The sequence below is a fragment of the Hylobates moloch genome, unplaced genomic scaffold, assembly GCF_009828535.3.
Source record: "Hylobates moloch isolate HMO894 unplaced genomic scaffold, HMol_V3 SCAFFOLD_21, whole genome shotgun sequence".
NCBI classification, from domain to species: Eukaryota; Metazoa; Chordata; class Mammalia; order Primates; family Hylobatidae; genus Hylobates; species Hylobates moloch.
Window position 1 is genome coordinate 33,495,263 of NW_026652296.1, and position 21,799 is coordinate 33,517,061.

General features: G+C 42.2%; 1 protein-coding gene across 2 annotated transcripts in view; it reads right to left on the minus strand.

Annotated features, from left to right (window-relative positions):
* The window catches only part of RNF24 (ring finger protein 24), a 92,823-nt gene extending 71,744 nt beyond the window's left edge, over positions 1-21,079 (minus strand). The window contains exon 1 of one of the 2 annotated variants that reach the window (XM_032143166.2): positions 20,935-21,079. The gene's annotated coding sequence lies outside the window, so the exon portion shown is untranslated. The remainder of the gene's footprint in view (positions 1-20,934) is intronic. The other variant, XM_058433094.1, reaches the window with a different exon arrangement.
* Positions 21,080-21,799: the final 720 nt, after the last annotated feature.

Consider the following 21,799-nt stretch of genomic DNA (forward strand, 5'->3'; position numbering starts at 1 on the left):
ACTAATTAAGTATCACAGTCCAAATGCCCCACTTTTCAGAGGAAGAGATTGAGGCACAGAGATGCTGGGTTTTCAAAGTTAAAAGGCTGGCTTTTATTTTTTAAACTACATCCAAAAATTTGAGGGGGAATATGCTCTAAGGGTTGCACTTCTAAGTATCCTGTCCCCAACAGCTCATTTATACTAATATGCAATAATTGGTTATCCTGAAATAAAATACTTAGCATTCAGCCCATCAAGCTCACATAAGAATAAAAAATGTGGCCAGGTGTGGTGGCTCAGGCTTGTAATCCCAGCACTTTCAGAGGCCAAGGCGGGCGGATCACAAGGTCAGGAGTTCGAGAGCAACCTGACCAACAAGGTGAAACCCCATCTCTACTAAAAATACAAAAATTAGGCTGGGCATTGTAGCTCACGCCTGTAATCCCAGCACTTTGGGAGGCCGAGGTGGGTGGATCACCTGAGGCCAGGAGTTCGAGACCAGCCTGACCAGTATGGTGAAACTCCATCTGTACTAAAAATACAAAAATTCGCCAGGCATGGTGGGACATGCCTGTAGTTCCAGCTACTCGGGAGGCTGAGGCTGGAGAATCACTTGAACCTGAGAGGTGGAGGTTGCAGTGAGCCAAGATCGCACCACTGCACTCCAGCCTGGGCAACAGAGCGAGACTCTATCTCAAAAAAAAAAAAAAAAAAAAAAATTTGCCGGGCGTGGTGGCGTGTGCCTGTAATCCCAGCTACTTAGGAGGCTGAGGCAGGAGAATTGCTTGAACCCAGGAGGTGGTGGTTGCAGTGAGCCGAGATCACGCCATTGTACTCTAGCCTGGGTGACAGAGCAAGACTCCATCTCAAAAAAAAGAAAAAAGTAACATGTGGCTGGGTGTGGTGGCTCACACCTGTAATCTCAGGACTTTGGGGGTCAAGGCGGGTGGATCATCTGAGGTCAGGAGGTCGAGACCAGCATGGTCATCATGGCGAAACCCCATCTCTACTAAAAATACAAAAATTATCCGGGCGTGGTGGTGTGCACCTGTAACCCCAGCTACTCAGGAGGCTGAAGCAGAAGAACCGTTTGAACCCGCAAGGTGGGGGTTGCAGTGAGCCAAGATCAGGCCACTGCACTCAGGCCTGGGTGACAGAGCAAGACTGTCAAAAAAACAAAACAAAACAAAACAAAAAACAAAAATGTAGCATGTAACCATAGATATTATATAAGAATGTCTGAGTTATGCAGGATAGTCAGGTGGAAAATTAGTTACAAGAGAACAGCAAATAAAAGTGAGAGTGTTGCAACAGTTTTAGTTACAACAGTCCTATAGGAGTTGTAGAGTTGCACGTTATTATCCTTTGTACTGAAAGATTCACTAACAACCACGACATTATTCATGTATACAAATGCAGCTAAAAGGAATGATGGGACATGAATCTTTTCCACATTCTACACTAGAACACCATTCTTAGGTCTATAGCTACAGTAACTGTTTATAGGGCTTTTCTCCTCATTTGTGACTGAAGACTCATGAAACACTAGTCAATTTTCTTTGTTTAAAAAAAGTCACGGCCGGGTGCAGTGGCTCACGCCTGTAATTCCAGCACGTTGGGAGGCCGAGGCGGGCGGATCAGCTGAGGTCAGGAGTTTGAGACCAGCCTGGCCAACATGGAGAAATCCCATCTCTACCAAAAATACAAAATTAGCTGGGCGTGGTGGCACATGCCTGTAATCCCAGCTACTCGGGAGGCTGAGGCAGGAGAATCACTTGAACCCAGGAGGCGGAGGTTGCAGTCAGCCGAGATCGTGCCATTGTACCCCAGCATGGACAACAAGAGGCGAAACTCTGTCTCAAAAAAAAGCAAAAAACAAACAAACAAACAAAAAAAGTCACTTCATCTCTTCTTCCTTCAGGATAAGTCAGTATATCTCTAAGAGCCTTAAGATAAAAAAGAACATGGATGAACCTTGAAAACATCATATTAAGTGAAAAAAGCCCATCATAAAGGATACATTTTAAAAATTCCATTTATATAAGAGGCCCAGAATAGGCAAATCTATAGAAATAGAAAGTAGATTGGTAGTTGCTTAGAGCAAGGGAAGGGGGAGGAGCGGGGAGAATGAGGGGACTGAGGAGCGAAGGCCATTCTTCTTGGAATAATGATAACTAAAATGTTCTAAAATTGATTGTGGTGATAGACAACTCTAATATTCTAAAAGCCACTGAATTGTACACTTTGAGCGAACTATATGGGATATAAATTATGTCTCAATAAAGCTGTTAAAAAAAGGCAAAAGAGAATTGCCTAAAACAATCATCAAAAATGGTATTTTAATGGCCAGGAGCGGTGGCTCAAGCCTGTAATCCCAGCACTTTGGGAGGCCAAGGTGGGTGGATCACCTGAGGTCAGAAGTTCGAAACCAGCCTGGCCAACATGGTGAAACCCTGTCTCTACTAAAAATAAAAAAATTAGCCGGGTGTGGTGGCGCATGCCTGTAATCCCAGCTACTTGGGAGGCTGAGGCAGGAGAATTGCTTGAACCTGGGAGGTGGAGGCTGCAGTGAGCTGAGATGAAGCCATTGCACTCCAGCCTAGGCAACAAGAGTGAAACTCTGTCTCAAAAAAAAAATTATATTAATGCATATACAATCTCCTTAAAAGTTAAGAAGTATGTAGTACAGTTAGGCAGTTACAATTTTTACATCATCTGACATCCACCGAAACGGAACTTCTAACCAGCCACAGTTCAGCAGCCAGGCTAAGCTGGCTGCATAACTGAACTCATATTTATAAAAAGAGGAGATCTGACATGTAGCAAAAATTGTTTGTTGTTATTCCTTGCTTAATAACAATCATCATTAGGAGAGCGTTTAATTAAAGGAGATAAACTACACTCACAATAACTGGAATATTCAATGATAATTATCCCCATTCGAGGCTAAATAGTGATTCACCAAGGCCAAATAGGTAACAAGCAATAGGGTCAAAACTTACTTGAATCCCACACGCTTTTCTGTATATCACCCTGCTTCTTTTTCACCTTTATGGAAATTTACTTGGAACTTACTGTGCAAAAATATATGTGGCCAGGAGCAGTGGCTCATGCCTGTAATCCTAGCACTTTGGGAGGCCGAGGCAGGCGGGTTACCTGAGCTCAGGAGTTCGAGACCAGCCTGGGCAACACAGTGAAACCCTGTCTCTACTAAAATACAAAAAATTAGCCGGGCGTGGTGGCGTGCGCCTGTAGTCCCAGCTACTTGGGAGTCTGAGGCAGGGTAATTGCTTGAACCCGGGAGGCAGAGGTTGCAGCGAGCTGAGATCACGCCACTGTACTCCAGGAGAGGTGACAGAGTGAGACTCCGTCTCAAAAAAAAAAACAACAAAAAACAAAAAACCTCATGAAGAGCCAGTTTTTTTCAAATTACAGGAACTTTTAAGTCAGATCATATGTAAAATGTCTGAAAAAATATTAAAATGATATCAGATCTAATAAACTCAGAAGTGAACTAAAACAATAAAATGTAGTGGGGTTATTCATCAAGTGTTTCTTACCACAGATGTAGCTTTCTGTAAATTCAGGCTGAATACGAGGCACATAAAATAGTTATTGACATGAATAAAGGTAAGACTGTATGTAAATCCAAAACACATATTGGATGAAATGATTAAAATATTACTTAAAAGACAAAAATCACCCTTATTTCTGGTAGAGGAAAGAAAGCAGAATGTGTAAGATTTGTGGTCACCAAAGAACAAAGTTTTTCAGGCCAGCATGGTGAATCACGCCCGTAGCCCAGCACTTTGGCAGGCCAAGGTGGGAGGATCGCTTGAACCTAGGAGTTCAAGACCAGCCTAGGCAAGAGAGTAAGAACTCATCTCTATAAAAATTAAAAAACAAAACAAAACAAAAACAAACAAAAATAACAGCTGGGCATGCTGACATGTGCCTGCAGTCCCAGCTACTCAGAAGGCTGAGGTGGAGAGATTGCTTGAGCCTGGAAGCTGAGGCTGTGGTAAGCTAAGATTGCACCACTGCACTCTAGCCTGGGCGACAGTGAGACCCTGTCTCTTAAAAAAAAAAAAAAAAAAACAGGGCCGGGTGCGGTGGCTCATGCCCATAATCCCACCACTTTGGGAGGCCGAGGCGGGTGGATCACGAGGTCAGGAGATCAAGACCATCCTGGCTAACAAGAACAGAGCTTCAAATGGCTGTGCTCTACCACTTTCTAGTCCCCATATCTCTACATACTTAACAAACAAGAAAACAGGACAAAGGCTGATCGTGGGGCCCAAGTGCAGTGAGGTTCTGGTTGTATTAAATGAGGGCCAGGAGGCAACAGAATTGAAACAAAATTTCCTAGAAGAGATCTTTGAAGAGAGGAAGTTTGTCTTTTTCATCAGAATGGTGAAATCAACCCTACCGCTCAGCACCTAGCGCAAAGACTTGCACATAGTAGGTGTTCTACAAGCATCTCTTTAATTCAACAGGTAGGAAAATGTAATTTTCAGCACTAAAACAATTTTGGAGCCTTGAAGAATAATCAACATTCGTGCTTAGCTCAACTGATTAAAAATTATACTGGTATTGTCTATGGTCTTTTTAGGCATCCCTTTATAATGACATTCTTTTTTTTTTTTTTTTTTTGAGTTTCGCTCTTGTTGCCCAGGCTGGAGTGCAATGGCGTGATCTCGGCTCACTGCAACCTCTGCCTCCTGGGTTCAAGCAATTCTCTTGCCTCAGCCTCCCAAATAGCTGGGATTACAGGCACCCACCAACACGCCCAGCTAATTTTCTGTATTTTTAGTACAGACAGAGTTTCATCGTGTTGGCCAGGCTGGTCTTGAACTATTGACCTCAAGTGATCTATCCATCTCGGCCTCCCAAAGTTCAGGGATTACAGGTGTGAGCCACTGTGCCCGGCCTATAATGGCATTCTTTACCTTTCAGAGAAGACTCACAGTGATATCATTTTTAAGTAAACAACATAATCAGTAAACATAGCAAGGGTTCCCTTATAGAGAAATCACAGTAGCATATACTTTTTTTTTTTTTGAGACAGAGTTTCGCTCTTGTTGCGCAGGCTGGACCACAATGGCGAGATCTCGGCTCACCACAACCTCCATGTCCCAGGTTCAGGCTATTCTCCTGTCTCAGCCTCCTGAGTAGCTGGGATTACAAGCATGTGCCACCAAGCCGGGCTAATTTTGTATTTTTAGTAGAGATGGGGTTTCTCCATGTTGGTCAGGCTGTTCTTGAACTCCTGACCTCAGATGATCTGCCAGTCTTGGCCTCTCAAAGTGCTGGGATTACAGGCGTGAGCCACCACGCCCAGCTGGTAGAACATACTTTTAATGGCCTTCTCAAATAATATGATTAGAGGTTGTCTAGAGATGGTTACTAGGCCAAGAACACCAACTTGTTTACTTTTCATCTGATACTAAGATAATTTTCCCCAGGATATATGAGTTCAGGAGATGAATAAAAACAAACTGACTTAAGGTAAAATGCAGCAGGACAAATAAGTAAGGCTTTACTCAGTATTACATACTCAGTAATTTAACTGCATAGGAATGTGAAGACATGAAGTTAAACAAAAGGTATTATCAGAAATGGTGATCAAGGGACAATCCCCCATAAAGTACAACTGAAATAAAAAGACTGATATTCAATGAAGAATTCTCTCTGCCTTTAAAAATATTTAGGCATTAATTCTACAATATACAACTTTCATTTCTTTAGTTACATGTAATTTCACAATAACATTGAAAATATTTTAGGGACGCACACACATGAAAAACCCAGTAATTGCTGGAGAGAAATAATTAGAAAACATAAACAAGGCAAAGCATGTCCTGTGGTTTTCATTTCTGCCTGTTCAGATGATATGTACCCCACAGATCTGACTGGTCAAGCTCCTTCTGCTCAAAAGATTTAAAGCCAAATTAAAATGGGTGAAAGAAACAATTAAACAGAAACTAAAAGATCTGATTATATTCAAACTAGCTGGCCTCAACAGTATAAGTCCTAGGGTAATTAAGAATTTGGAATCACTAAGTGATATTTCTGACAGATTATAAAACATGGGCAAATAAGGTCCCTGACTATTATAAAAAAACAAATTATCCTTATTTCAGTCAAGTGGAGGGGGGTTAGCAGAGACAGGATAAGGAGGGGAACAGTATTCTTTGTAAGCTAACCAGCTCTAGATCAAAGGTTTAGCTCTCTAAAAATATTATTTTAAGCAAACAAGTCTAGAAAAGATCATCACTATTTTCTTTTGCATCTTATTAAGGAAATAAATTTAAAAATAATGTGTGTTTGCAGTGTTTCTTTATCATTTGTCTTTGATTCCAGATGCAGGACCTATCTCTAGGAACTCAGTGGCATTTACCCTGCCAGAGACACTAGTTTATGAAGAATTAATGGATTAAACATTTGGTTGCACTTATGGAATGGGGGGTAGGCCAAGGCAACCCTGGTAATCCCCTGACTTTTTATGCTAATCTAGTACTCTTTCCTCTCTGCTGCTTGATTCTAGTCTATAAAAGCCTTCCATATATCTCGACTGTTAAAACAAAATATAAATCCTCAATTCAATTAACTCAATTTCTTTTACTCTGATTAAAACACATTATCTTTTATGAAGGATATAATAGTATAAAATTACTCATCAGTCTCTCATACAAACTGCATTTCAGAGTAACCCCAAACAGCCCTACTTGATAAAGGAAAGGTCTTCTTTACAGAATTCCTGCGAGTAAATGTGGAAGAGGTAACAGAATAAGAAAATCAACATTTTGCCACCACAGAAGAAATAACTTACATTGACATGACCATCAGTGGAGTCTTCTAGCAACAATAGGAGTAGCCAGACACTATGGGCAGTTGAATGTGATGCAATATTACACACCTAGTAACTATTCTTGCCAAAAAAACTTAAATTTGATTTTAATCGAGTCTCTAGAACTAATTTCCATTTATAGGAAACACACAGAACAGAGCAACAAACTGACACCATGATGAAGCAAGCAGACAAATCACAAATGTGAGAAATTCCACAGAATAACTGACCCAGTTCCTACAATGAGTCCATTACACAAAACAAAACAAAATGGGGAGGAGGAATTGCCCTAGACGTAAGAGACAAAATGACCAAATGTGATCTGGGGACTCTGAATCCCAGGGTGAACAAACCGTCTCTACAAAATATATTCCTGAGACAATCTGGCAAGCTGAACAAAGTCTAGCTATTAGATGAAACCAATAAGTAACTTGATTTTATTAGGTGTGAGGATGGCATTCTGGTTCTCTAAGACAATGTCCTTATTTTTTAGAGGTCCATATAGAAGTACGCCAGGGTGGCCGGGCGCAGTGGCTCATGCCTGTAATCCCAGCACTTTGGGAGGCCGAGGTGGGCGGATTCCTTGGGGTCAGGAGCTCGAGACCAGCCTGGGCCACATCGTGAAACCCCATCTCTACCAAAAATACAAAAATTAGCCGGGCGTGGTGGCTCATGCCTGTAATCCCAGCACTTTGGAGGCTGAGGCGGGTGGATCACGAGGTCAGGAGATCAAGATCGTCTTGGCCAACACAGTGAAACCCCATCTCTACTAAAAATATAAAAAAATTAGCCCGGCGTGGTGGTGGGCGCCTGTAGTCCCAGCTACTCTGGAGGCTGAGGCAGGAGAATGGCGTGAACCCAGGAGGCGGAGCTTGCAGTGAGCCCAGATGGTGCCTCTGCACTCCAGCCTGGACAACAGAGCAAGACTCCATCTCAAAAACAAACAAAAAACAAAACAAAACAAAACCTCAGCAAAGAAAGGCAAAAGATAAAAGGATAAATGAAACAAATGTGGCAAAATCTTGTTAATTGTTGAATCCCATTGATAGGCACAGGGGAGTACATTGTAGTAGTATCTACTTTTGGATGTGTTTACAATTTTCCATAATAAAAAAATTTAAAAGAAGAACCTCACTAGCAGAAAAGTCTGAAAAAAAAGTATTAAAATATTAATCTCAGGTAGAAAACAAAAGGATCAATGAAAAAAAGTCATGGCAGTTGATTATTTAGAAACAGAATAAGTTATATGGAAAATATCATTTTTTCCTCATATATGACCAGACAGCTATATAATATAAATATTGTTTCCTGAAGTAGGTTATTTCACTGGAAATCAACAGTAGATAAAATACAGTTTTTATATAATACATTAAAAAAAAAACTTTAGGAATGCAGCTGTCCATTTACTCCCCTTAGAACTGTGTCATGCTTTTATATAATTCTGGAGTTCTAAATGGATGGTGGTAGTGAATCGAAATAGAGAAAATGAAGACACAGAAAACAGAAGTCACGGTTGCATTCCAAACTGAATGCTGTGAATTTTTCTTTTTCTTTTCTTTTTTTTTTTTTTTTTTTTGAGACAGTCTCTGTCACCCAAGCTGGGGTGCAGTGGTGTGATCTCAGCTCAATGCAACCTCTGCTGCCAGGGTTCAAGTGATTCTCCTGCCTCAGCCTCCTGAGTAGCTGTGATTACAGGTGCCTGCCACGGCACCCGGCTAATTTTTTTGTATTTTTGTAGAGACGGGGTTTCACCATCTGGGACAGGCTGGTCTTGAACTCCTGATCTCGTGATCTACCCACCTAGGCCTCCCAAAGTGCTGCGATTACAGGCGTGAGCCACCACACCCGGCCCAGAATTTTTCTTTTTGTGTAATCATTTTCTAAGAATCCAGGGCCTCCTTCACATCCCTTCTGAAATAGTACTTTAACTTTTAATATGCAACATTTACAATATATTCCACACACAATGCTGACTAAGTTTCTCTGGAGGTCAATTTTCAAATTGTCTTCCAAGCAATTCAAAGTAAACAGAACAGAAAATCAATAGTTTTCCAGAAACATCTTCAAAGCATAAAACATTTCATTTCTAATACAGCAGTAGTTCTTAACCTTTTCTTAGGGTTATGGAACCCTCTGAAAATCTATTTTGAAAGAAAATCTACATATTTCTTTCAAAGGGTTTTATCATTGTTTGGAAGGCCCCTGTTAGAAACTCCTTTTTTTTTTTTTTTTTTTTTTGAGACAGAGTCTCACTCTATCGTCCAGGATGGAGTGCAATGGCGCGATCTCGGCTCACTGCAACCTCTGCCTCCTGAGTTCAAGAGATTCTCCTGACTCAGCCTCCCAGGTAGCTGGGATTACAGGCATGTGCCACCACACCTGGCTAATTTTTGTATTTTTAGTAGAGTCAGGGTTTCACCATGTTGGACAGGCTGGTCTCGAACTCCTGACCTCAAGTGATCTGCCCCACCTCGGCCTTCCAAAGTGTTGGGATTACAGGCGTGAGCCACCACGCCTGGCCAGAAACTCTTATAATATAGCATTCTTATGGATAAGCAACTCTAAACCAAGTACAAATTCATCAGCTCAACACTAAAGGCCTCCCATGAATTGGCCCAGAATTTTCATCCTCATTCCCCACTATTTCTCTAAATACCAGACTTTAGTCAAATGCATTAGTTATGGTTCCCTGAAGATGACTCCCTATCTTTTTTTCTTGATACTTCCACTATCTGCACATCCCAGGCTATCCCCAACTATCTCATAAAATTCTGTCCATCCTTCATAAAGTACCTCAAGCAATACAACCTCCATGAAACCTGCCTTGATCCCATAAACCTTCCCCTGAACTTCAATCTTCTGTCTTTCTATACTTCTAATATTTTTCCACACTTTGTATCATGGTCTGCTGAACACTTGTCTAATTTCGGATTCTGTGTGAGACACTAGTCAAAGTAAAAATTATTACCAAGGAAAAATCTTACTCTCTTGAGTGGATTGAATGGTGGCCCTCAAAAAGATATGTCCATTTCTTAACACAAGGAATCGGTGAATGTGACTTTATTTGAACTGACTTTATTTAAGAAAAAAAAAAAAAGGGTCTTTGCAGATATAATTTAAGGATCTGGAGATGAGAGCATTTTGGATTATTTGAATGGATTCTAGATCCAATGGCAAGTGTCTTTATAAGAGAGAAAGAGAAGACCATGTGAAGACAGAAGCAGAGACTGGAATGTGTGGAATCACCAAAACCTGGAGAAGGCAAGGAAGGATTCCCCTCTAGAGTCTTCGGAGGGAGCACAGCAACCCTACTGTCACCTTGATTTTGGACTTCTACATCCAGAACTGTGAAAGAACAACTTTCTGTTGTTTTAAGCCACTAAGTTTATAGTAATTGTGTTACAGGAATGTTAGGAAACTAATAAACCCCCTTTGCTCCATCTGATTCTGACAAGTCATTTTTATTTACTGCAGTAGTTCTGCAGGAGCATCAGAAGAGATTTAAAAAATATAGATTCCCCCCCGCCCCGCCCCGCCCCAATCTCTTCTTATTCTCCAGCTATTCTCTGCAAAGATCTCTGCACTTCCATTATCAATAGCCCTCCAGAGGTGCCAGTACAGGATAACATCTGAATAGTAAAGAGATTGTATTCTTGTGAAAAGTTGGTAACATCCACTGTGACAGGTGGTGGGCTCTAGAGGATGAAGGCCTAGGTTCAAAACTGGACCCTGAACTTGTAAACCTGAACAGGTTACTTCTTTGACCTTTAGTTTGTCATCCATAAACAACTCTTTGAGGATTGCTGTAAGCAGTAAATAGGCAATATATTTAAAGCTACAGGCATAAAAGCTTTTTAGTATAGGTTAACCAATATGAAAGATGATTTTCTGAGTATAATATTGCCCCTGGCTATTGATACACTGTTCTGTGATTTAAGAAAAAAAAATCTTACTACCCCGAAAATTCTATCTGCCCTGTTTACAGAGATAATCGACAAGTTTGAGTAAAAGCCTTTAATTATAGCCATGCATGAGATTTCCAACACATTTCTGAAGTTTTGCAACTTGTTTCATGCTGAAGAAAATGAATGAAAGCCTACACCTTCGATTTCCCTTCCCACCCATTTCCCACAAACTACATTAACTCATAATTTGACGTTTCATTATCTGTCAACTTTTTTCATTCAGTCCAAGATAAAGAGACTATTTAGATATAATATCTAGGTTCTATTTCAAATTTATATCACTGAGCATAATTTCACATGCTCAGATTTGGGAAGGAACAATAAACAGATACAGGTAGCTATAATTTTTTTTGGTTTGCCGAGATGAACTTAATAAACTTAACAGATACTGCAGCACCATTCAATCTCCAAATTTGAAAAAAAAATTAAGGCAACATAAAGCATACCGATGGACAGCAGTGAAGCTATTAATTTTGAGAATTCAATAAACACTGTCATCAAATGAACTGAATGCTCATTATTCTTACAGTATGATATTTGTACTTCTTTTGCTGTCAATTAAACAATTATGATATTAAATTTGCTAAAGGAAGTGAAGAACTGTATCTGATACAAGCACCTGTCTAATCGGGAAAACATAAGTATCATCAAAATGAGAGACAAGCTAAGACTACATACATAATTAACCTTCTATAGAATCTATGGTTTATGGCTAGGCGTGGTGGCTCAAGTTTGTAATCCCCGCACTCTAGGGGCTGAGGCAGGTAGATCACTTGAGATCAAGACCAGCCTGGCCAACATGGTGAAACCCTGTCTCTACTAAAAATACAAAAATTAGCTGAGTGTGGTGGCGCATACCTGTAATCCTAGCTACTTGGGAGGTTGAGGCAGAAGAATCGCTTGAACCCAGGAGGCAGAGGTTGCAGTGAGCAGAAAGAGCACCACTGCACTCCAGCCTGGGTGACAGAGCAAGACTCCATCTCAAAAAAAAAAAAAAAAAAAAGTCTATGGTTTACACGGGAGCAAACTTTACAACAAGTTGGAAAAATTTTCCTAATTCAAATGATCAAAACTTTAGAAGATGACAACAAAAGGAACAGGCAAACCTCACTTTAAGAAAAGTCGACAAATAAAAACAGGAACTTTGAAAGCAGGTAACCTGGAAGTTACTTACAATATAAAAACATTCACTACAGTTCATCGCAACTTTAATACACCCAACAACAGTGAATCCATAAAAATTCAAATTACAAGGCCGGGCGCGGTGGCTCACGCTTGTAATCCCAGCACTTTGGGAGGCCGAGGCAGGCGGATCACGAGGTCAGGAGATCGAGACCACGGTGAAACCCCATCACTACTAAAAATACAAAAAATTAGCTGGGCGTGGTGGCGGGCGCCTGTAGTCCCAGCTACTCGGAGAGGCTGAGGCAGGAGAATGGCGTGAACCCGGGAGGCGGAGCTTGCAATGAGCCAAGATCGCGCCACTGCACTCCAGCCTGGGTGACAGAGCGAGACTCCATCTCAAAAAAAAAAAAAAAAAAAAAATTCAAATTACATTAAATTTCCAGAGCAAATTTGTAACATGAGGTTCACTTGTAACATTATCTAAAAAGCAGTTTCCTTTCCCTTGCCATTGCAGGCTTCCTCCAGCTCCCTGGGGTACTATGGAAGGCTAGTGCAACTCTCTGGTATCAGACTATCCTTAGGGCACATGGAGGGCCCAGGCCAGCTTTCCCAAGAGTGGCCAGCCAAAAGCAAGGCCACTGGCCAGCTACTCCTGGGCCAGCTGGCATGGAACAAAGTGTCTGGTTCCTACCTCCAAAGCACAGGAGGCTCTGCCAGTTGGCTTTCAAAGGACTGCACTAGTTGGAATGCTCACAGTTCCTTTCAAACCATCTGGCATTCTTTTAGAACCCTCAATTTACCCAACAGTACATTCTGAGATCTGAATTGCTCAGATGATTGAAGGAGTCCCCACTACCTACCTAGATAAGAAAAGAAAGAGGCAGAGCAAATGCTAAGTCAATTACTTCAAGAAACAGTTTCTACAACTAAAAATTGCTCTCAATTTTAGCTTGTATATTTTGTATTTTAAAATCTAAAATATTCCCATGATTATTAAGCAAACTTTCAAAATAAAAACCAAGACAAGTAATAAGAGAATAAGCTAAAACAGACTATTTAACATGCAGAAAATTTGTAGGAATCCCCTAGGGTTAGAAGTACCTGACTCTCCCTAGTCTGAACTTCTACAGAGCCTGTCTGTTTTATGTGGTCCTCAGAATATACTTTGTACTGCTATATATATTTACCCTCCCAGCTAGCTAGTAGGTGAAAAGAACATTGTCTTATAGCTGCTTCAAAAGAAAAAAAAAATCTGTTGATGATATATCGGGTGTTTTTAAAGCTCCATTTCCAGAAATAAGAAAACTTAATGTGGAATAACATGAAGAAAGAACCTCACCTCTGAGAAAACCAAATAAACAAAGAACAGGACTTGGCTTGAAACAAAAATATTTTATCAAGTGATCAAAATGATTTATTGGCTGGGCATGGTGGCTCCTGCCTGTAATCCTAGCACTTTGGGAGGTGCTGGTAGGGTCACTTGAGCCCAGGAGTTTGAGACCAGCCTGGACAACATAGTGAGACCCTGCCTCTACAAAAAAAAAAAAAAAAAAAAATTAGTCTGGCATGCTGGTGTGTGCCTGTGGTCGCAGCTACTTGGGAGGTTGAGGTGGGAGGATTGCTTGAGCCCTGGAGGTTAAGGCTGCAGTGAGTTGGAAATCACACCACTGCACTCCAGCTTGGGTGACAGAACGAGACTCTCTCTCTTAAAAACAAACACACACACATCCCCCACACAAAACCAAGAACAGCTGAATCATCATATTGATAGCCCATATACCCTAGAAGATACAGTATTTTGAACAAAAATATTACAGAGACCAAGTCAGAGTCAAATATTATAAACTGGAGAAGGCTATAATAATTACTATTATTTTTCATTGAGTTTACTCCCAAGACAAATACTGAGTTTAGCATTTTACATATTATCTCATTTGGAACACAAAACAAACACATGAGGTAGGAACTATTATTAACCACATTACAAATGAAGAAAGAGAGAGGTTAGGAAACCTGCTAGAGGTCACATAGCAAAAAGTGAAAGAACTGGAATTCAACTCCAAGCAGTCTGATGCCAGAGCCCAGGTGCAAGACTGCATATATATATATATATATATTTTTTTTTTTTTTTTTTTTTTGAGACAGAGCTTGTTTGTCACACAATCTTGGCTCCCTGCAACCTCCGCCTCCCGGGTTCAAGCAATTCTCTGTCTCAGCCTCCCGAGTAACTGGGATTACAGGCACCCGCCACCACACCCGGCTAATTTTTTGTATTTTTAGTAAGATGGAGTTTCACCATCTTGGCCAGGCTGGTCTTGCACTCCTGGCCTCATGATCCACCCGCCTCGGCCTTCCAAAGTGCTGGGATTACGGGCATGAGCCACCATGCCCGGCCCAAGACTGCCAATATTAAGTCATACTTGTGAAAGAATGAAATGTAACATAGGGCAAAATTTGATCATTAATATACTCTTCATAATTGTTTCAACTCTTAAGTGTAGCAAAAAATGGTGAGTAATTAAAAAACATGGATTCTCTTGTTAGAAATTTTTAAAAATCAAAAGCTATTTTACCAGGTCAGTTGTGCTTCTTTTGCTCATGTATTGAGTAGATACTTGGGCCACCTGCTGTCCTAGGGGACAGAGTGGTAAACAGGACAGATGAGGTCCTTGCGTTCCTGGAGCTCACCTTCTATTAGGGGTAAGTCACACAAAAATTATTAAACAACAGAATTTCAGAGGGTGGTATGTACTATAGAGGAGGTAGGGAAGACACGTAAACTTCTCTTTTGAGAGACTTAACCATGTAGGTAAATAGAAAGAGATAGGGGAGGGTCAGGGAAAAGTTGTTTGCTGAAGCTTATTCTGATTTTAAAGATGGGCAACATCACGGCATGTGTGTATGCTGACATGGATAGCCCCCTGGAGAGTTGCTGATGATGCAGGAGAGAGGGCAAAAATGCAAAAGCTGTGAGATATGAGGGGGCATGAGGTATAGAAGATGAGAGGAGGAACACAGTAGAGAGGGGAGCTTGCCTCCGATAGGAGACAGAAAACATGGGTCTAAGGAAGGCAGATTTCTAGATTTGGTTGGGGGGAAGATGAGTGGTTTCTGTCTGATATCTCCTAAACCCTCAATGAATTATGAGGTCAGCTTATCTGAGTAGGACGGGTGGGTTGCTGATGAGTTTAAAGAGTGGAGAGAAGTTATGAAACAGTGATAGGCAAAAAGATCTTATTAGGAATCAATGGTAGCTTTGCCGGGCAGTGCTGAGTGTCTGCTCCAGATTTTTGGTCATGAATCTGAAGTTCTCTTGTAATATCCAGCCACTTGGGTGGTGTCATGGAAAAGCCAAATGAATGATAAAGCAGCTATAAATAGAAAAAAAAGGATTTTTAATTTTAAAATTTTTAAAGAGTAAACAAAGGATGTTTTAAAAATATGTATCCAAATTAGCCAGGCATGGTGGCAGGCACCTGTAATCCCAGCAACTGGGGAGGCTGAGGCAGAAGAATCACTTGCACCTGGGAGGCAGAGGTCGGAGTGAGCTGAGATCATGCCACTGCACTCCAGCCTGGGTGAAAGAGTGAGACTCTGTCTCAAAAAAACAAACAAACAAAAAAGGCCAGACACGGTGGCTCACGCCTGTAATCCCAGCACTTTGGGAGGCTGAGGTAGGCGGATCACGAGGTCAGGATTTCAAGACCAGCCAGACCAACATAGTGAAACCCCGTCTCTACCAGAAATACAAAAATTAGCTGGACATGGTGGCGCATGCCTGTAGTCCCAGCTACTCGGGAGGCTGAGGCAGGAGAATCCCTTGAACCTGGGAGGCAGAGGTTGTGGTGAGCCGAGATTGTGCTACTGTACTCCAGTCTAGGTGACAGAGTGAGACTCCATCTCAAAATAATAATAATAATAATAATCATATGTATCCATGAGATAAACACAAACATACTGACAATGTTCTGTGAAGCTGTGATTTATGCAGCTCCTCTTGCTTCCATCTTCTCATCACAGAAATTCTTGCAAACAATATATTTGTTACATTTAATAATGACATATTTAATCATGAAGCTCAAGATAGTTTCTTTTTGGTCATTTCTTTTTTTGTCATTTCCTAAGGTGGATTTTTTAAAAATGCACCTGACAGCCGTCATGTTGGTTCATTTCACTGCTTAAAAGAAACTCTCTCTGATGTCAATTAATATTTTCATTGATGATTTCATTTAAAAGTAAAAAAACTTAATCCCCTCTCTCAATAAACACATACACATCTACAGTGCTTAATCTCAATGCCTGAACAGTGGTCACAAAGAAAATGGGAAGGGAGATGCTGGCCTGATGGTGCTGGGCACCTAGCAGTGCCAGGTGCATGCTCTTGATCTTGCAGCTGTGCTCTTAAAACACAATGCTCAAGATCCAAAACGTTCGGGGGAGAATTCCTGTCTGCACAGGTTCAAGAGGAGGAAACAAAGACCCCACTGCTTGATGGAGGCACAAAGAACAACACAAAGAATAGCATATTGGGTGAGATGGGGGGAGTGTGCACACACATCTATGTACAGCCATTTTTGGAAAATACAATCTACCCCACAAGCAAAAGTAAAAAAAATATCTATTCCAAGGTACATCATGAAATGTCAGGAACACCAGGGATAAACTGAAGATCGTAAAATCTTCCAGAGTGGGAAGAAAAAGGGAATGAGGATTAAAATGACATTGGACTTCTCAATAGTGACACTGGAAGCTAATGGAACAATGTCTTCAAAACAGTGACATTAATTTTCAATCCAGATTTTAACACCAAGCTAAACTACCATTCAAGAGTGAAGATAAAATGAAGGCATTTCCAGACATGTAACTTCTGAATTCAGGAAGGAATTTCAGATTTTGTATGACCCTTTCTCAGGACGCTACTCAAGAATAAGGAAGACACAGGGTCCAGGAAATAGAAGACCTAACACAGGAGGAAGGCAAAGGGAATTCCCAAGATGATGACAAAGGGAAGTCTCAGGATGATGGCTATGCAGTAGTCCAGGGAACAAACAATTCCAGACTGCAGTAGGAGAGAGGGGGCTCCAGCAGGACCATCTGCTGGGGAAAAGATATGAAAGTGAGTGGTTACCTGAGAATATTCAAAGATAATCAGTTTTGTCATAGAGTTTGAATGAATTAGTGACTGATACAAAGAAAACTCAGCAAATGAAAACCAAACAAACAAAAGAGGCAATTATTTAATTCAAGAGCAACACAAGTTGTTCAAGAAGAAAACACAGTAATAGTACCCTACGTGGCTCATCTGTGAATAACAGGTACACTGTCAGTCATATAAATACTGAATACCGACCTAACTGTCAAGTATGAGTGGGAAGTGGAAGGATAGTTATGTGAGACAGTTAAGTCTTCAACTTCCAAAATAGAAGTCCACAGATAATATCCAAAAGTGAAGAGCTACGAAATAGCAGTATAAACATTAAAAATGAAATAAGTATAAAGGTAAATACTAAAAGAAACCAGTAAGAGTTGAGAGTGGTTGAACTATATAATATATAAGACTGCTGATTTTGATTTTTTCTCAGTCTAAACAAGGCAATTTCATATGATTCAAGCTAACACATTGTAATAACATTTTACTGATCTTAGAATAAACTCCCATTTAAAACAATAAACAATTATTGGCCGGGCACGGTGGCTCACACCTATAATCACAGCACTTTGGGAGGCTAAGGCAGGCAGATGGCTTGAGGCCAGGAGCTCAAGACCAGTCTGGCCAACATGGCAAAACTCTGTCTCTACTAAAAATACAAAAAAAATTAGCCAGGCGTGGTGGCCAGTGCCTGTATTCCCAGCTACTCGGGTAGCTGAGGCACGAGAATCAGTTGCACCTGGGAGACGGAGGCTGCAGTGAGCCGAGATCATGCCACTGCACTCCAGCCTGGGGGACAGGGTGAGACTCCATCAAAAAAAAAAAAAAAAAAAAACAAAAAAAGCCCAAAAAACAAAAAAGCAATTATTGATAGAGAATGCTCAATGGAAAAATAAATTACTTTTTATTATGAGACATTATTGGGAGGATAATAGATCCTAGTTAACAAAGTGTTACCATATATGCTCTTATCATCACTAACATAATATTACTATTCTAATGAATAAATATTTACTATTAAAACAGCACTTAACATTATTTTATCTATTTTAATGATCTAAAAGTTAGTTTAGAATTTTTCTTCAATCATCATACTACAGAGTGCTAAACTATGGGCTGGCAAATACTTTGATTAACAGAATGCTGAGTAACAAGGCCAGGCTGTGTTTAGGTTCCTTTGTTGATATTAAAAATAGCTAAGTCACTCTTGCAAAATTAAACTTCCATGAAATTGCGATACTGTGCAAGCCTATTTCAGTGATAATTCCGGTTATGCTACTCTGTTTATCTAAGACTTCCCCTTATGGTTTGTTTTAAGGAGACTCCTAAAAAATGTCTTATGCAGTCAAGACAGACAGTTTATAAATGTATTGGGTTACTTCAACATTAGTGACTTTAGTTAATAAAGCTCTTGTTTGTTTTTTCTGCTTCATTTTTCCTTCATAAAAGCTCTTGTTTTAAATTAACTTATCTGAATTAAATTAATTGATATTAAGATTTTATTTAAATCATGCATTAAAACCAAAACGTCCCCAATTGAAAAATCAACTTTCATTAATTTTTTTTACTCTTACAAAAAAGAATTTGAACGTGGTAAGAATTTTACTAAGAATAATGTATCCTGAACTGACCATGGAAAATTTCCCCTCCAAATTAAAAGCAAATGTTTTAAACAGAGGGAATATACATAAACAGATGCTGTGGAAGACTGCTTAGTTTACATTTCATTTTCCACTGAAAACTACTAGGAATTAAAATACACGTGATTTTTAAAAATATTAAAGAGAATCTTAAACAAAACAGAACTCATACAATTATCCTTATCATCCAATATAAGCGCCTCTTAATTTTTTAAAACCGCTATTTTGAATCCAAAGATCATAACAAAAATATCTTTTTTTTTTCTTTTTTTTCAGACGGAGTTTCGCTCTCGTTGCCCAGGCTGGAATGCAATGGCGCGATATAGGCTCACTGCAACCTCCGCCTCCGGGAGTTCAAGCGATTCTCCTGCCTCAGCCTCCTGAGTAGCTGGAATTACAGGCGCTCGCCACCATGCCCGGCTAATTTTTTGTATTTTTTTAGTAGAGACAGGGTTTCACCATGTTGGCCAGGCTGGTCTCAAACTTCTGACCTCTGGTGATCCACCCACCTTGGCCCCCAGAAGTGCTGGGATTACAGGTGTGAGCCACCGCACCCAGCCCATAATAAAAATATCTTGGAGGTGTGTTTCTTGTAAATGAGTGGCTAATTTCCTAACACCCTGTAAAAGTATATGGTAAAAAAGAAACTGAAAATCATCATGCAACCAGAGTTAACAACTACCTTGCAAAATTCATACAATTTGTTTTAAAACCAAAATAGCAAGGAAGAGCTGGTGCTACCCCAGTAGCCTCTTTTTAATTGGTCTACATCAACTGCAACTCTTCATAACTTTACCAACACAACAAAGTTAGGCAGGCAGTCTGACAGAGTCAACATTTGTGGGAACCTACAGAGCTTCCTTCTCACTCTGGGGATGAGGACAATGAAAAACGGTGTTCTGTTTTCCAGTAGTCCTGTAAGAGGAGCCATTGAGCTGGGCTGTACAACCAGACAACAGAACACAGGAAAATTCACATCAAAGCAAGGGCGCATGCCAGGGTAATACGCAATAAAACCCTCTGCCAAAGCATTAAGGGAAAAAAAAAAGCAAGGAGGCAGAGAGAACCTGCTGGACCACCTTCTTATTAACACAGGGAGGCAGAAGGAAACAAAATCTGCCTGTATTCAGGAGCGGAGAAAACTGTGTCCTAGCTATATTGGAGTATTCCTATAGACATGTTTATGAGCATTCGGACAAATTATCAATGAACTAAACCCAGAAAGCAGTGTCCTACACGTTGGAGTATTCCTATGTAGACAGACATGAGAATCTTACCATTAAGCCCCAAAAGGCGAAGTATTCTAGAAATACAGATATATGAGAATTTAGATGCACATTTCCAATGCATAAAATCCGCTGGTTTTACAGTGAGAAAAAACTGTTTGAAATAACATCAGGTAAAGAATTGGGTAAAGGTGTGATGCAGTTATATCCCCTCCCCTTTTCCTCATACCCTTTTTGACAATCTCTGATTCTCTGATTTCATAGATGTCCCTTTCACTTGAATGCGCGCGCACACACACATACATACACACACACACACACACACACACACACACCCCTCATTAGGTCTCCAGAAACAAAGGAGGGTCCTTAATTCTCCGGCCTGTGGAACCACACACGCCCCCTGCCCACAGATGGTGACTTTCATTAATGAGTAAGCCGAGAGAAGAGGTCTCCACTCCGACCACTGCCATACACACTGTGACAACGGGGCACGAGACAAGCGCCACAAAGAAAGGGGAGGAGTGGACGGGGACCAGGAAAACACTGCCACGCCGCACCCCCCAAGGCGCGCGCCCACAGCCAACGCGGGGGCAGCGTCCTCGCCATCCTCCTCCTCGCCTCCCAGCTCATCCGAGCCGCCTCCCACGCCCGGGGACCCGATGCCAGGGCTTGGACGAGCAGGACGTGCGGAGGCCCGCGCACCTTCCCTCCGTGACCTCCAGGTGACAGCCCCGCTCCGCCCTTTGTGCGGGACTCACCCTCCAGTCCCGGGGCCGCGCCGGACCCTCCTCCGTGTCCCTCCTCAGCCTGGAGACACCGCCTCACCCCTGCACACCGCGCCCGGCCCGCCGAGGCGCCCCGAGAGTGTGTGTGTGTGGGAGGCCGGCGCGGGCCCGCGGTCTCCTCAGCATCCCGAACCCGGACCGGCTCGGTCCCCCAAACCCCAGCCCGGGGGCGGCGGCCGCGGCGCCACTGCCCTCGCTCGCTCACTTACTCGGGCGTGCCGGCAGCAGCAGCAGACCAGCGGGACCGTCAGCGCCCTGTGGCGGGCGGCAGGCTGCGGGCGGCGAGCGTCTGTCCGGACAGAGCGCGGCGGAGGTGGCGGCGGCTGACTGCGCGCGGCGGCCCCTCGCGAGGGGCGGGCCCGGCGGGGGAGGGGCGGGCGCCGCGCCTCTCATTCATGCCGCGGGGGCGGGGTGAGGGACCCGGATGCCCGGGCAGTCCCCACCCACCTCGCGGAGGGCTCGGCGGCTTCAGAGTCTGCAGTGCGCAGGCGCGGCGCTCACTGGCCAGGCCTGGTGCCGCCCTGCCCGCTGACTGTTCAGGTTAGAACTACGCCAGACAGGCCGGGCGCGGGGGCTCGCGCCTGTAATCCCAGCACTTTGGGAGGCTGAGGCGGGCAGATCACGAGGTCAGGAGATCGAGGCCATCCTGGCTAACACCATGAAACCCCGTCTCTACTAAAAATGCAAAAAATTATATTAGCCGGGTGTGGTGGCAGGCGCCTGTAGTCCCAGCTACTTGGGAGGCTGAGGCAGGAGAATGGCGTGAACCCGGGAGGCAGAGCTTGCAGTAAGCCGAGATCGTGCCACTGCACTCCAGCCTGGGCGACAGAGCGAGACTCTGTCTCAAAAAAAAAAAAAAAAAGAACTACTCTGGACAGACCTTCTCCGTCGACCGTTTAGTATTTTTGCGTGCCCTACAAGCATTTTTAAAAGTGAAAGCTTGAGGCTGGGCGCAGTGGCTCAGCCTGTAATCCCAACACTTTGGGAGGCCAAGGCGGGTGGATCACCTGAGGTCAGGAGTTCCAGACCAGCCTGACCAACATAGAGAAACTCCGTCTCTACTAAAAATACACA